This window comes from Helicoverpa zea, chromosome 6, assembly GCF_022581195.2.
Source record: "Helicoverpa zea isolate HzStark_Cry1AcR chromosome 6, ilHelZeax1.1, whole genome shotgun sequence".
In the NCBI taxonomy this organism is placed as follows: domain Eukaryota; kingdom Metazoa; phylum Arthropoda; class Insecta; order Lepidoptera; family Noctuidae; genus Helicoverpa; species Helicoverpa zea.
Window position 1 is genome coordinate 7,038,186 of NC_061457.1, and position 14,930 is coordinate 7,053,115.

Genomic DNA, 14,930 nt, shown 5'->3' on the forward strand with positions numbered 1-14,930 from the left:
TGTATGTTTGTTATTCAATCAGGCAAAAACGGTTGGACCGATTTGGTTGAAATTTGGTATGTAGATAGGTGATGCCCTGGATTAACACATAGGCTACTCTTTTTATCACCACCACACCACGCGGGCGAAGCCGCTGGCGGAAGCTAGTACCATAATAAAGAGGAAACATTTATGACCTCTTTTGAATGTACTGCCAATTTATTTTTCTAGTTATAGAAGGATCACCAAAAAGGTTGTGCACCCTGCACAGGTTTCTATCCTCGTTTCAAACAGAAGGTAATAGACGATGACAGTGAAGTTCGCTACAGTGACAAATATAGCTACAAAACTGCGATTTGTTTGTCAGCAGGATTGAAATTTAACAAAATAGGTACTCGGCAGTCAGAATTTTCCGGATATAGGTATGTTATCGACTCGAAATTATTATTTCTTATTTTCTGTCAATCTAGCAAGGTATAGCTACCTTCCGAATTTCTGTACGAAATAAAAGGTAGAAAGATTTCACTCAATACGTACGTGTATTATCTGCAAAATGTTATTCCCGCCGAGCGTATTTTGTTTTTTTTTTTGTGAAATGGTATTGGATACCATATTTTTTTCGTAGCTCTCCCTTTTTGGTAACGCTGGTCAGTATTAAAACGAAGTAGATTACATTCTCTTTGGTGAATTAGTAGTTATTCTCTTTGGTAATCACGATTTCGCACATTTGATAAGATTGTGCTTTAACTACGCAATTCTATTTATCAGTCGAACCTCCTATTTTTTTTAAGTCATTTATAAAAGATTATTAACTTTACACGTTTCAGCTGACAACAGATCGTCATTCACGTTAACCGTTTCAATGTTCGACACTCAACTCAATAAACCTGTTTGCAAGAAAACGCACTCAATGTTGACAAGTTTAGTGCTGTTTTATTTCATACTGACGCGACGTAAAGGTTATTAAAATCACACTTTTTTAAACAAAAGGCTAGAACCTCAATAACACGCTGTATCTTTGTTTTTGGAGGTTAACACAGTTGTAAAATACATGTACCTGTCAACTTTCACCTTATTCTTTTTATGGTGGCTAAGGTTGACTTAGCCATAATACGAATATGAGTTTGTAACCCTTAAAGATTTATCCCGGTGTCCAGAATGTTTATCTCAGATTGCAATTAAAAGAGTAAAAATAGCTTCAAATAAGTTTTCGTTTATAATTACACCCACGACAAAGGCGAAGGCTGCTGCACGAGGTCATATAACTGTGTGAGCGGCATATTGTCGTTTACCTAGTTCAAACTGCATTGACAAACTTAAAGTACCTAGTTCAGTCAATACATTGTATTTAATATGAATAAATTGGGGTTAGGGACAATGATTTTGCGTGTTTAACTGGTTGCATGCTGATTTACGAGTGCGTTTGCACTGCACCTAAGCGCAGAGCTCACCGCAAATGTCGTTGTGCTAGTTGTCACAGCCGCTGCACCCGTCGTTTACATGCGCATTACTATTTGTACTTTGTGATAAAAACAATAAATTCTACTTTGAAAGTGAACGCTTTAGGCACGAACTGAATATATGTTAACGTCATGATATCGTCATCGGTGAGTGGTAAACGAAGTATTCTCGTCAAGTGACAAAAAGTACAGACAAAAAGTAAAGTATAGTAGTAAAGTACGTGAAGTCAGATACTAAGTAGCGGATGTAAATTCAGAGTAGGTGGTAATGCTTCATAATTACGTAGGCTTTAAGTAGGCGATACCTTGATACTACCGCTAAGTAAACGCTTCGTAGAGCTGCGAACTTCGTTGGTTTTTAAAACATTCATTCAAGCAATCGATAATGAAACATGCAAAATGCAGATAATTAAATTAGTTATTCCATGTACGATCGTTAATCTAAGCAGGTATAAAAAGCTGCGGCCCGTAATATAGTCCTTTTTACTTAATGCCTAAAAACATAAAATTGATTGCTCAGCGCAACATATTATCTACAATAGTTTTCATTACATTTATACATCTTATATTATATTACAGAATACTTTATTAAGATTAGCTAATGCAATAAATATAAATTCGTATAGACGCCATTGTTAAAGTATTATTAAATTATCATAAAGCTTATTATACGATTGGTTAACGACAAGGGTATCTGCGTACCTAAACAAAAGGAATTATGACAAGGTTAGTTGGATAGTGTCACAAATTACTTACAAATGATTACTATATACTAAAGGCCAGACGCACTGAAATACTACACCTAATGTTGTTTTCAAATATCGTTACCCTTGACATCTTAAGCCACTCGTGACAAACGCACACATAAAGTAAAATGTAGTTTTAGGAAAATCCATAGGTGTTAGATCATTGTTATTTCATCGTTTGAGAGGTATGTACAATCGCGCAAGATAATTTTTTATCAAAATAAACCAAACATTAGAAGCAAATTAATTTAAAAAAAATATTTTATCATTTTATCCCACAGATTGCCGGTAACAGACATATAATGTATTTCTTAGTAAATGCATTCGCATAATATTATTTTAAATTGAAATCTGTAATACTTTTAAAAGACCATGATGTCATCTTTAATTTGAATATCCTTGAACTCTCAAACACTAAGATATAAAAACATTAACTTATAGCGATGTATTTAAGATGCGTAAGAAAATATATTATTTACAGTTTGCTGTCATTTTGAGAAAATAATATAGAAATTCAGTCTTTCGATAACTTTATGAGAATTATAAGGTTTATTTATATTACAATTTACTTTTATCTGGATGTACACTGAGAAAATGTGGATACTACAAACATGAATAGCTGCAAGAATATTGCATTCAGAACTCGTTGATAATGCCAGTCGAACAGAGCAACCCGAGACAACTTAAAACCGAGAGTCGAATCCAACCCCCATATATTTCGGAAAACGCTAAACAGTTGATGGTGGTAATAACTACAAATAGTTCATTACTGTTCTTCCACAGTAACAAGTCAAATGGTTAAATAAAATGAAAAAAGGTTACTCTACCTATTTTCCGCATCGGTAGGTAACCCTAAAACCAGTATATGTACTTGCAATTATGCAATTCTACTCTATGTAGGTGTCCTTTTAGTTTAACGATAAGCAATGGTGATGTAACCGATGCATTTTAATAGTCTGTGTTCAAGTATAACTTTACAGGCTGTTTTTATGAGACTGACTAAGTTGTGACAAGTTGTGTTGTAAGACAAGGACCAATATGACTACATGGATTCTTTTGAAGCAAGGTTTTAGTGCGTGTTGTTTAGAATAAAGAATGTTACTATCCGTTTCTACATATGTGAATTTACTTATCAGTCCTTGTTACCATTGTTAACGAAAGTGAAACAAGTAGTCAACCAATATCGTTACCACGTTCGACGCCATAGGCGTATGTTAAGCCTTACGTCATGAACGGAGTTGTTAGCCGCCGTGGGTTCGCGTGTACGAATGTGGTATCAAATCGGGTGTAAAATGCGTCCGCGAGCGCGCGCGGGTTCACTTGCGCCATTCACTTTCACGTGGCGCTCGCTGCGTACTTCACTCGTACTGAAAGTGGGCTGACAACGAACAATGCCTGACGCAGTTTCTCTCCTCACAAACAATTCTTTATCTGATTCCAGATGTTACTTGCCAACTTTGTCCATCAATACTGAACTGAATGTCAACCTACTGTAACCGCTTAAACGTTATCTACGAGCTATTTTCAGTAAAGCACCTACCTACTGCCCAAGTTATTTATTGTAGGTTCATGTTATAAACAGAATTTTCATATTTTGTGGAGTATTTCTTTTAGATTTAATAGTACATATACACCAGTCCATCTGAGAACGGCATACCTAGTTATTTTTAAGTTGATTTAAAAACTCGATGTCTATTACAATACCTTTTTAATTTTACCTTTAATCAATATAAAAACCCAATACATTATAACAATTGATGTTTAATTCAAAACCTGATCGTTTTTTTGTTCCACGTACAATTTCAGTTGAGTGATTCTGCTATTGAGATTTTCCCAGAAATGACTCACGGTACTTTAACTAAGGTATCTAAGATGATACATGGCTGAGATGCCTGTGTTCCGTTTCTCACAGAATTCACGCCACCATTATATTATTTCCCAGTAATTAAGTAAGTATTCGTACTTTCTCGACTAAATTGCGGCCAATGAGTTTACATTACTCCACTCTCCATTTGAGTTTTTGTTCAATAAAACAATTCGAGTGACGTAACAGTTTCAACAAAAATGTATAAGGCCAAAAACAGAATATACCTATCTAGAGCTATTTTGAATTTCGAATTGAATAATAAACCACAAGTATGATTTAACTTGGAGTGTAAAAACTATGTATAAGAATAAATAATTCAAGTTAGCTTTTTTATCTGTTTTAATTGAAATAATTATGTTCTACGTAAGTCATAAAAGGGAGGTCAAAAACATAAGTGTTCTTTGAACCCTAAGCAATCATCCTTACTTACAGAGACGTGATCAAGAACGTTCGTGCAGAATTGCAGATGAAACGCGCGAGTATGTAAGCACAAGCGCCACCTTGTAAGAGCAAGACAACTTCGCCAAGTTGCAGTGAATGTGCTCTGCTTAGATCTTGATAGCTCAGCACAAAATTGCATTGGTATTATCGATAATAATCGATTGGATCGCGCGCGTATCATTGCGAACGGTACCAGTAGTAACACTAGCGGTACAATCCATCTGTCTCAACAGCACTAGCGGAATTGTATCTAAGTATATAATAGGTAGGTACATTGTTATTGGCCCCACATTCACGTCACTCATTATTCGTTACTCATAGAGGCATGTACATATTTAGCATATTCTATATACCAGTCTATTTACTCACTGTCTTGTTAGTCTAGTAATAATTTTTATATAGGTAGATTCGGAGGACATTTGACAACCCGGATCCGGGTCAGACCAGAAATGTAAATATTTGGCATTGTGTCGCCAAAACTAACACTCGGGTTAAATGTAGCGTGTCGCTACTCCGTAAATTAAATTGTTTTGTTACTCATTTCCATCACATTATTATGAATAGGAACTAGCTTTTTAGAAGCGTCCCCTCGATTTCAGAAGCGTCCAATTAGGGAAGGAGGTTCATTCTGCAACCGGATAAAAAGTAGCCTAAATATTATTCTGATTGTTATTAATTCTCTATATTATACCCAAGGTTCATCATAGTTTCTGCCTGAAGAAGAAACCAACATACAAATTTTCGCTATTTTAATATTATCGATTATGGATTAAGACTTTTAAGATAATTAATTTTCCTCTCTTATTGGTACACAAAGTTGGTTATTGCGGCGACATTATTTGAGGTGACGGCACTACATGTATCGATAGTATCTATAAAAGGAGAAAGAGCGGTTAGGCAGAGACCAAGTTCCGGTGACGGCGGACGGCGGCGGCCGGCGACCGGCGCGCGATGCGCTCCGCGTCAGGAATACTAAACGAGGCTCGGTGACGGAGCCCGAGGGACGAACAAGTGGAGCGACCGCTTCGAGCGCCGCGTTGTACCGCAGAGCACACTCCACATCTTGAACTTGTTTCTTGTTGAATTAATCCAACATGAGACAGCACTTCACTTAGATTTTATTTATATAATAACTACCAATAAACACGAATAGAATGTTTAAGTGTTTATATTATATCTATGTTTATAACAAAAGTACTTTGGTCGTGGTCGCCAAGATTATTATTTTGAAATTCGTAAGTAGATACAAATCGTGTTCTTATTTGAGGATTGTTATGTTATGTCACATAAAATAATAAATACAATTTCAATAAGATTATAACTTAAGTACGTATACGGAAATGGCTACGATTATCTAATAACGGCATTGACGGCATACCTACACGTTAAAAATAATTTTCATAACTCTTCTAACATATTAATATATACAGCCATTATTGATGATTCAGACATTCAGCACCTAGTTAGTAAAGTACCTATCATTGTTATCATTTACATAATTTATTATGATGTTTGCACAAGCTAGCCCCGTATCAGCTGTAACATTGGTAACTGCCAAGAACAATGAAGATGTAACGTCTACATCAAGATAAATAATAACTCCTGGATATAATATAGAATCCTTTGACAAAAGTTATGAAAAGCTTTTTAATTTACTATTATTGGAGTTACATGACAAATAGCAAAGGAATGTTTAGAGACGAGGTTTGAAGGTGGCACAGGTAACCAAAAAACAATGTGAAAACCGGCTGTCACGGTATGGGCATGTGATGCCGAAGACTGAGAATCATGTGGTGAGGAAGATATTGGGCATGAGGAAGAACAAAACATGATGAATAGATTGCCGTTTATATGGCTAGAAACAATATTACTAGTGACATGACGGCAGATAGAAAAGTATGGCAGGAGAGGACATGCTGCGCCGACGTCAAATAAAAATTAGTAAAGGCAGGATGATGATTATTTTAAATTATTATGCAGGTAAATCCGAGATGTTTCCATTACAACCAAGTCAGTTTCTGATGATGGGAACCACAATGGGAACTTAGATAAGTCGTAGGCATTTCGACGATAACTAAACACGAATTATGTAAGTATGGGTCTGGTGTAGGTCTGAAAAAACTAAAACAATGGCACATGGTCTGATTATAGAGAAGACAATTTCGAGGAAACGCCACTACAGTATAAGCACCCGTCTCCTGTTTTATTTGAGGTTATTTTACGTAGATCACCCTAATAAAATGTTGTCACAAAATATACTAACTAGAACATTTGCAAAGTTATAGCAAGTAGCAAATGGCGCAGTTATCAAATCTCTTTCCTTTCATATGCCCTTGCTCTGGCCTTAAAACCAATTACAATGATTTTCGATATTATTTTCTTACGTACCTATACTTCTATTTTTTATAGGTATTATGTTCTGGTCCGTCTACTCATTAGTGCCTATATGTATATATAAATAATGTTCTTATGGTCTTAGTCAAACATTCCCAACAGCTTAACAAGTTTTGCCATCTAAAATAATGTTTCTATTCTAACAGATACATTTTATTGTAATGAGTGATCCTAAGAAATGTACCGATTAATGACTAGAAAAAAAATGGATTTTGACTAGAAAAAGGCTCGATAACCGAACTGAACACTCGTCAAAGGGCTCTTGATCAGTTCCTTTCGTAAAATATAGAGTACTCGCATTTGAGATCGTAAAACTTGTATAAGTACCTAGCATTGAAAGACTTTATCTTGTACGAAACGAGAGGACAAAAGATGGAAAAAAATTAAAAGCTTATAATCTGTCTATCGGTGCTTATAATAATTGTTATATTAGGTAAACAATAACTTAGTCTGTTTTATGGATTGATCAACGTAGAGCAGAATATGACTAGAGTGTCATTGATTGTACCAGTGAGAAACCAGTGTAATCAAAATTATATTTTTAATACATAATACGCATTTTGCACACCTTTGGTCCTTGAAAAACTAGTTTGAAAGTTAACGAATTCGTCGAAAACATTTTGCTAACCATTACGAAACAAATTCAAAGTTGTTGTGTATCTAGATCAGACAAATAAATGTAAATTTTCACGTATCACAATATAATAAAAATAAGGCATTTTTTTATTAAATGTGCTGCTTTTCTAATAGCACAATTCACGTAAAATGCCCATGGTATTGGTGCCACCTGCATCTACACTCATCAAAATAATGACTTTAAAAAACAAAAAAAAAACATCGTTCATATAAATATGCCAAACAGAGATACGCTCAGAACTAAATGCTGCTGTATAATGTAAGAGAAAACAAAACAATCATAAAATATTGCGCACTTAATGCAATGCAGATGTCAAAGATAGCAGGAATGCATGAAGAAAGAATTCTCAGCCGATGTGGTAGGTACGTACTAAGTTAATGGGCTGGTAGATACACAGTTTCTCACAGGCAATGGGATATTGATGTGTTGTTGCGTGAGAATATGGGATGACTTAGGACCGTACATTATAGTTGTATTACGGAATGACATAACGGGCCAATGTCGCCGCTCGGGCGACCAGGGGCGGCGAACGGCGACAGGTGCGCACTGCGCCCGCGCATCTAATGCGGCGCCCCACCTGCTGCGTACAATACCGACGCAGCTCTCTATCGAATAACATTATTCAATCATTAAGGCACAGGTATTGTTAACCCTCAATGTTTTTCGTAACTTTGTTCTTTATTCTTACGAAATCGTATGAATAATTAAATTAAGAACTGAGTAACGACCTCGTTATTTATATTAATATTGTTTATATAGTTCAGTTGTGCAAATATAGCGTATTTATTTCACTTTCAGACAGGGAAGTTACCTGATCATTAATTATAGAATAAATATCGTTTTCTAACCAAATACGATAACATTGACTACGCTAGCATAACTACAAATAATCAAGTAATAAAAATACGTTTGCGTGCGTCTTCTGTGTAAAAAATATCCAGTTATAGATATAGCAAAAAATTTAAGGAATTGTTAAAATTATGTTAGTATTCTATGTTATTATTGAGAACATTTAAAAAATGCTTGGTACCTATTAACAAGGCGAGATTAACGGATTAACAATACAACTAACATAGCAAAATAAGTGGTATCTATTTCGAAACGTGGAATAAAAAACGTCTTGATCTGCTGCTGATTACAATTACCGCTCGGTGGGAACATATTGCATTAAGAACAAAGGGGCCTTGAAGGAGGCGCTACGGTCGGGTGCAACCTCGTCTACTCGTGCTGAGCCTTTGTTGCTGTTCTCACTATCCTTCTCAACAATAACCCACGCGAGTAATCCATGCAATAGGCCGAGGGCTAATGAACTGCAACCATTATGAATTTAATTATTTTTATTAGCCAAGTAACTGGCTACTGTTTTTTTCACTGTACTGTAGACATTATACTTAATTGCTTTGTGTACTTGCTGCCTACTTCTTATATGAATTTAAACAGCTATGAACCCAGATTTGTTATTGCTTACAGTTGTCAATAACTTTCAGTTGTAGATTTTGAATATCGTGTAGATATGATAATTGATCATCCATCTCCTGTAAAGGCCACATGAGGTCCTCTATTTGTCTCGACTCTCTTCTGCCATTTTTAAACCTACATAAAAACATTAGTCATCCAATCCATAATCTACAAATAAACTTTATAAATTATACAAAAAGCAAAACGGGTACAGCATGAATTGAAATTATAGGTATTTATCAAAATCTCTATCTAGTAATCCAATTCGTACCTATATACGAATGAGGTTCTTCAAACAAATGTCTTAAATTAAGTTCACGATTGTGATTAAGTTCTTGAAGCTAAATATGTATTTAAAAGCCGAAGTAATACCTACTTTTTTATTTCCAAGATAAATGTGCACTAGTAGCAAAATTAATTGGTTGGTGATTACGCCACTAATCAGAATAAATGGAAACTGCGATAGCGCTACCAGTTGCTTCAGTAGTTTTATTTTTATAATAACGACTTTAGCATTGACTTGTAACACTAGTTATCGTCTCATACATCTGAGCAACTAATTAGACGTTTATTACTAATTTATTCTACTAAATTGTTAAATTGTGTAATCAAAACTTTGTCTCAGAACAATTCAGATTTCGGTTGAAGTGTAAACTTAACATTATTGCAGACAAGCGAAATACGTGACATTACATCTTATATACACTGAAATAAGTAAAAAAGGGAGCAGTATAAGCACAGCACGAGCATTAAGAAAAAACGCATGTAAACATCCAGATTAACAACTTTCGATCATTTTCAACTTTTACAACGTACCTATAAGATGTTTTATGACTCTATATACTCGTCATACCGATTCATTTACCATGTTGGTTTACTGATTGTTATTACAATTTTTTACAAGCTGTGATGTGATGAAGAACGATTCACGATAACCTTGTAGATGATTGGGCCTGAGTGTGAAACAATAGTTAAATTAAAGGAAGGAATCAAATAATTGGCCGCAAACCGTGTAGCCATGGCAAGAAAATATATCTAAGGAGTTCGTTATAGATTTGTGCGAGTAGACTCGTAGTTCGAATTCGAACCAACCAATTAAAGCCAGCATGTATTGGCGTGAAGCTGCAAAAAAGTCATAAAGAAGTTTGCACGCAAGCCAGCCTAGTCTATTTAAGTATATCCATCCCCATGGCAACTGTACACTCTTGAGTCTATAGTTGTCTTGTAACAATGCAAAAAATGTCCTCACATAAGTAATCGTTTCCAAACATGTCATGTACAATAACTGAATAGGCAATGGCGACGTAAAGAGGAGAAAACGTACCTAAAACGTTGCATTGTTGTTTAAATATTCATATATGGTAAGCTATGACCAAGGCTGACGAACACAGCGATCACGTCATTTGTGTCACACAGATTTAATTACCAAATCTAATGTCTTATTGGCTAGTTAAAGTTAGCATATGAGAAAATATTTAAAAAAATACACGCATGTATATGCACTCCAGATCAATTCGCTAGTGAAAGTGCCATATCGCTTACCAATGACCCCTATTTCAGAAAGTACTCATTAAAACTCTAACTTCACAAATATTTGCTAACTGGTGGATTTGAGAGGAAGTCCGGTTTTGCCCGTGAATTGCTGTAGAACCTGACACGATCTTTTAACTGAAATTAATGAACCATGAACATACGCGAATCATGACTCCCACGTGGATTTAAATAAGAAGTGAATCTTCATCACGCCTACGAAAACACAGACCTCACCAAAGTCTAGTACAAAATATTTGTATTCTCATCCAAGTTATATACTGCCGTCGTTATTAAGAAAGGCACAACTAACATTTTACAAATGTTGAGAAAATCGAGTTTAAAATATTTTTTGAATTTTGTTAAAAAAAACACGTTTAAAATGTGTTTTTCGAAATTGTTAAAATGTAAAAAATTGTGTTTTTTTGGTATGTACACAACGATAGCAATATTATATTTTAATTTAAATGGATATATTTAATAATTAGCATAATTCTTTTTAACTTAACATAAAAAATAACAAGAAAGGAGCAATATTTAGTTGAAAAGGCACATATAAATCAAATCAATGTTAAATTTTTAGTAAAATTTATGATGAAAAGGCATATTTTCTTAATTGTGTCTTTTCATTGTAATTTTTTAAAATGAATATATAGGTGCAGAAAATATTAGAATGAATTCATAACGCCGATGTGCCTTTTTTATATAACATTTATTAGCGTAGGGGTAAATAGAAAGGGCATAACTGCCAGTTGTGACTTTTCTTTCTACATTAATTGCCAAAATGTTCGTTCCATTAAATATATCGATAGTAAAAAGGTAAAATAAAAGTCACATCATACAATATGCCTTTTTATTGTAATAAAACTTAAAAAGTGATGTAGTTGTGCCCTTAAAGCTTATGCTATCTCTGTTTATTTTGCAGCTAAAAATCCACAAAAAATCAGGCAGATAGGCCTTTTGTTCCTGATTCCGAATATGTATATAACTCATTTTGACAAAAAATGTTAGTTGGGCCCTTTTTCGGTAGCACGGCAGTATACACAAGAACATACATAAAAAATAAATTAATATAGTAATTAGTATAAAAAATTATGTCGTATTTTACTTAGCTGGCTTAAACCGGGTTTTTCTAATTAAAACATAGTGGGCTAAGTAGTCGTAGTAATCCAGTTTGGTATTATATCAATCGATTGCATCACCGTAATGCGGCGGTACCGGATGCTGTGTAGAATGAAAACAGCTCAACAGTCCCTACAAGGCAATCTTACTTAGGGCTCGCTTGCTACGTAAAACAGTGATTTATAATGCAAATATCAATTCAAAATGGTGATTTATACTAATTGTTACGTATTAATAACATATACAAGATCATTGCTTCATACGAATACATTTTATTTCGCATTAAATAATACCTAGCAATTATACTTATTGGTTCTGTTTTTGTCAGCTCGTCAGATCACCGCGCAAAAACTCTTGGAAGCTTCTTGACAGGACTTTCACTGCCAGTAGTTACAAGTTCAATATAAAAGAAAGTGGTATCTTTACATAATACCGGTACAAAGCGAACTTTAATAGAGGCTTAGCCATCAATCAATCAATTTATTCTATGGAGTAATTGATTTCTTAGACGCTATAGAAGTAATGCTTCAACTTGACCATACACCACCAACACAAAGTAACTGCACCTAACAGCTGTTTAGAAATATATTTTTGCGAAATTTCGTTATTAGGGTGTTGCCCCTGGTGACTCACTCAGTTCAAATTTCTTGTCATCATCATAATTACCAACCTATTTACTGTCCCAGTGTCGTACAAAGGCTCATTGTCGTACAGACTCCGGCCATTGATCTCCCCGTCCATTCAAGGAAAATTGACATTTTCTTGTTTATTACATACAATTTTCTCCGCTTAACAAAGAAATACAATCTGGACGCAAGTTTTCTTAGATTCATGCTTGATTAAAAGTAAATTATAAAAATGTAAAACGGTTATTGCGTATCCTTATCTAGCCTATCAATCAAACATAGTTGGGAAAGCTAGTATAACCGAATGCAGCTGAGTACCAGTATCTTATAAGGAGCGACTGCCTATCTGACCTCCACAACCTAGTCACCCGGGCAACCCTTGGTAAGACTGGTCCGCTTTTCAGGCTTTCTGGCTTCTGCCAAAGATGTTCAAATGATAGCTGGGACCTAGTTTATCGTAAATTCCGATTATTGCATACATGCATTCATAAAATTTCCTTGAAAGCATGCTTACGCACCATGTAGGAAAATTTACGTGTCATGAAATAGAATTAAAGTGAATAGATTTCTGATGGGTTTTTCCATGAGTCATTATGAATCTTAAGTCCTTTTGTTAAGGATCATTATTGACATCACTTCATTCCGAGGCCTCTAACGCTTGCCAATACACGCTCATGTGGCAATCTGATTTTCACTATCTAGGTATTGCTGTTTTACTTGCTTTCTTAGGACACAGTTAAGCTTGTCCTTATAATAGTAACAAAACAACCTCCTAAATATATAATAGGGCTGGCCATAAAACAGTATGTGGAAGAAGTTTTGATTTTGGATTTTTTATAAAAGGGATGGATGATGACAACACTAAACATAAATAAATGCTCATCCCGCCCTTTTCTTATAAGACTCCATTTTTCTTGTCAATTTTGCGAGTTTGGTAACCCTGTGCAGTTGTACATGGTGTCCACGTAAGAGCAATAACGCGTATTGCAGTGAAACTATCTCGTTTTGCAATCGTTGCCGTCACCAATAAGTTCCGATGCAGAATGCTTTTACATAACAACCCCTTTTTAAAGCTTTTATGATCCCTCAGCATGTCATTTAAATATTAATGAGAAGTCGTCGTTACGGCTGTTCCTAGAACGAGTTGTGAAGACATTTACATCGAATTCCTTCGACTTTGAGGAAAATATAACAAGTTTTGCGGACTCGAATTTGTTATTTAGGAGAATAGCATAGTTATGGCTGATTTAGTATGTTTCAAATTGGGTTGTGTTATTGATAAATGTTGTAGTGTTACGCGGTGTCCTGCGTGAGCGACGAACGCGACGCGACGCGACGCTGCGAACGCGACGAACGCGATCAACTCAAAGGAATTCCCTACATGCGGCCTATGTGACAGTCTGCGGCGAGACGCGACGTAACGCGTACTTGTTTTGAGGGCGACCAGACGCGACACCGCGAACTATTCAGAAGCGTTGATTGTTGTGGGACAAAAAAAACATAAATATTAAAGAAATCGTTTATTAGTACAAACAAGTTGGAAGATTGTTGCTGTCTGTACTTTAAATATGAACTTTCAAGCAAAATTGTAACACAACTTCTCCATGATTTGAGAAGTAATGACCAAAATCACGTAGGACATCTGTCGCGTATAGCATCGCGTCGCATTACGTCGCGTCGTGTTGCGTCGCGTCGCGTCGCGTTCGTCGCTCACGCAGGACACCGCGTTAGCATTTTAGTTATTTATCAAAGAAAAGTTATTCTAGCCAATTAGTCTTTCAACATTTTAATGAGGGGAAAAAAGACCAGTGAGTTCCTAGTTAATTATATAAACTATGAACAATATACATAGCTGAAGTAGGCAAGTGAACGTTTCACAGAGGTGAACTCGAGCGCGCTAAAATGAATGTTAAGTTATTGGAATGAGATCAGAGTAGAGTGTAGAATGCGAGCGGTCGCGGGGTCGAGCCGAGTCGTGCGAAATGCTTGCGACAGTGCAGGATGCGCCGGCGCCGTGTGAGTGTCCGGGAGATGAGACCAACCTTGAGATCATCGGTGAGTGCGGGAGCTGTGGTGTACGGGGCTCATTCCTCCCGGTGAAGCGATCGCCTTCCCTCGCAGGCGCACAGCCGTTAGGCAACTCCGTGGAACTCGCCACACAGCAGAGACAGCAATACTTATTAGCGATACACTTTTATGTTGTACAGCTAAAAACACACCATCACTTAGCACTACACCTACACTCCAAGGGTCGGAGTTAACCGTTCGTTTAACGGGCACTCGTACGACTAATGAAGTAGCGACAACGCCGGTCGATGTTACAACGTACGACCGAGATGTTGGTCGGACAATGACTGAACGCGAAGTCGCAGGCTGCGGCGGGCGCGCAGGTTGCGCGGCTCCCCCGCCCCGCGCCCCGCTCCCCTCGCCCGCCCCGCGCCGCTGCAACCTTACTCCGGAACGCGTTCCCAGTGGCCGAGCTTTTGCAGCCCTGCTCTATCTACACCGTATACTAAGGCTGCAAGGGCGATAAAGCGAGCACCAAACCCGTTCGCCCACTATTGCAAAAAGACACAGGCACCCATGTAGCCCTCCGCCAGAAAGGTCGACGATTAGAATACAAGGGCATAGTAACGATTTTGACTTAATTTCCAGAGCTTTTTGTATGCA

General features: G+C 36.4%; 1 protein-coding gene across 1 annotated transcript in view; it reads right to left on the reverse strand.

Moving 5' to 3' along the window:
• LOC124631053 overlaps positions 1-14,491 on the reverse strand; it is a 97,541-nt gene extending 83,050 nt beyond the window's left edge. Inside the window, exon 1 of the mRNA XM_047165175.1 lies at positions 14,303-14,491. The gene's annotated coding sequence lies outside the window, so the exon portion shown is untranslated. The remainder of the gene's footprint in view (positions 1-14,302) is intronic.
• Between the last annotated feature and the right edge of the window lie 439 nt (positions 14,492-14,930).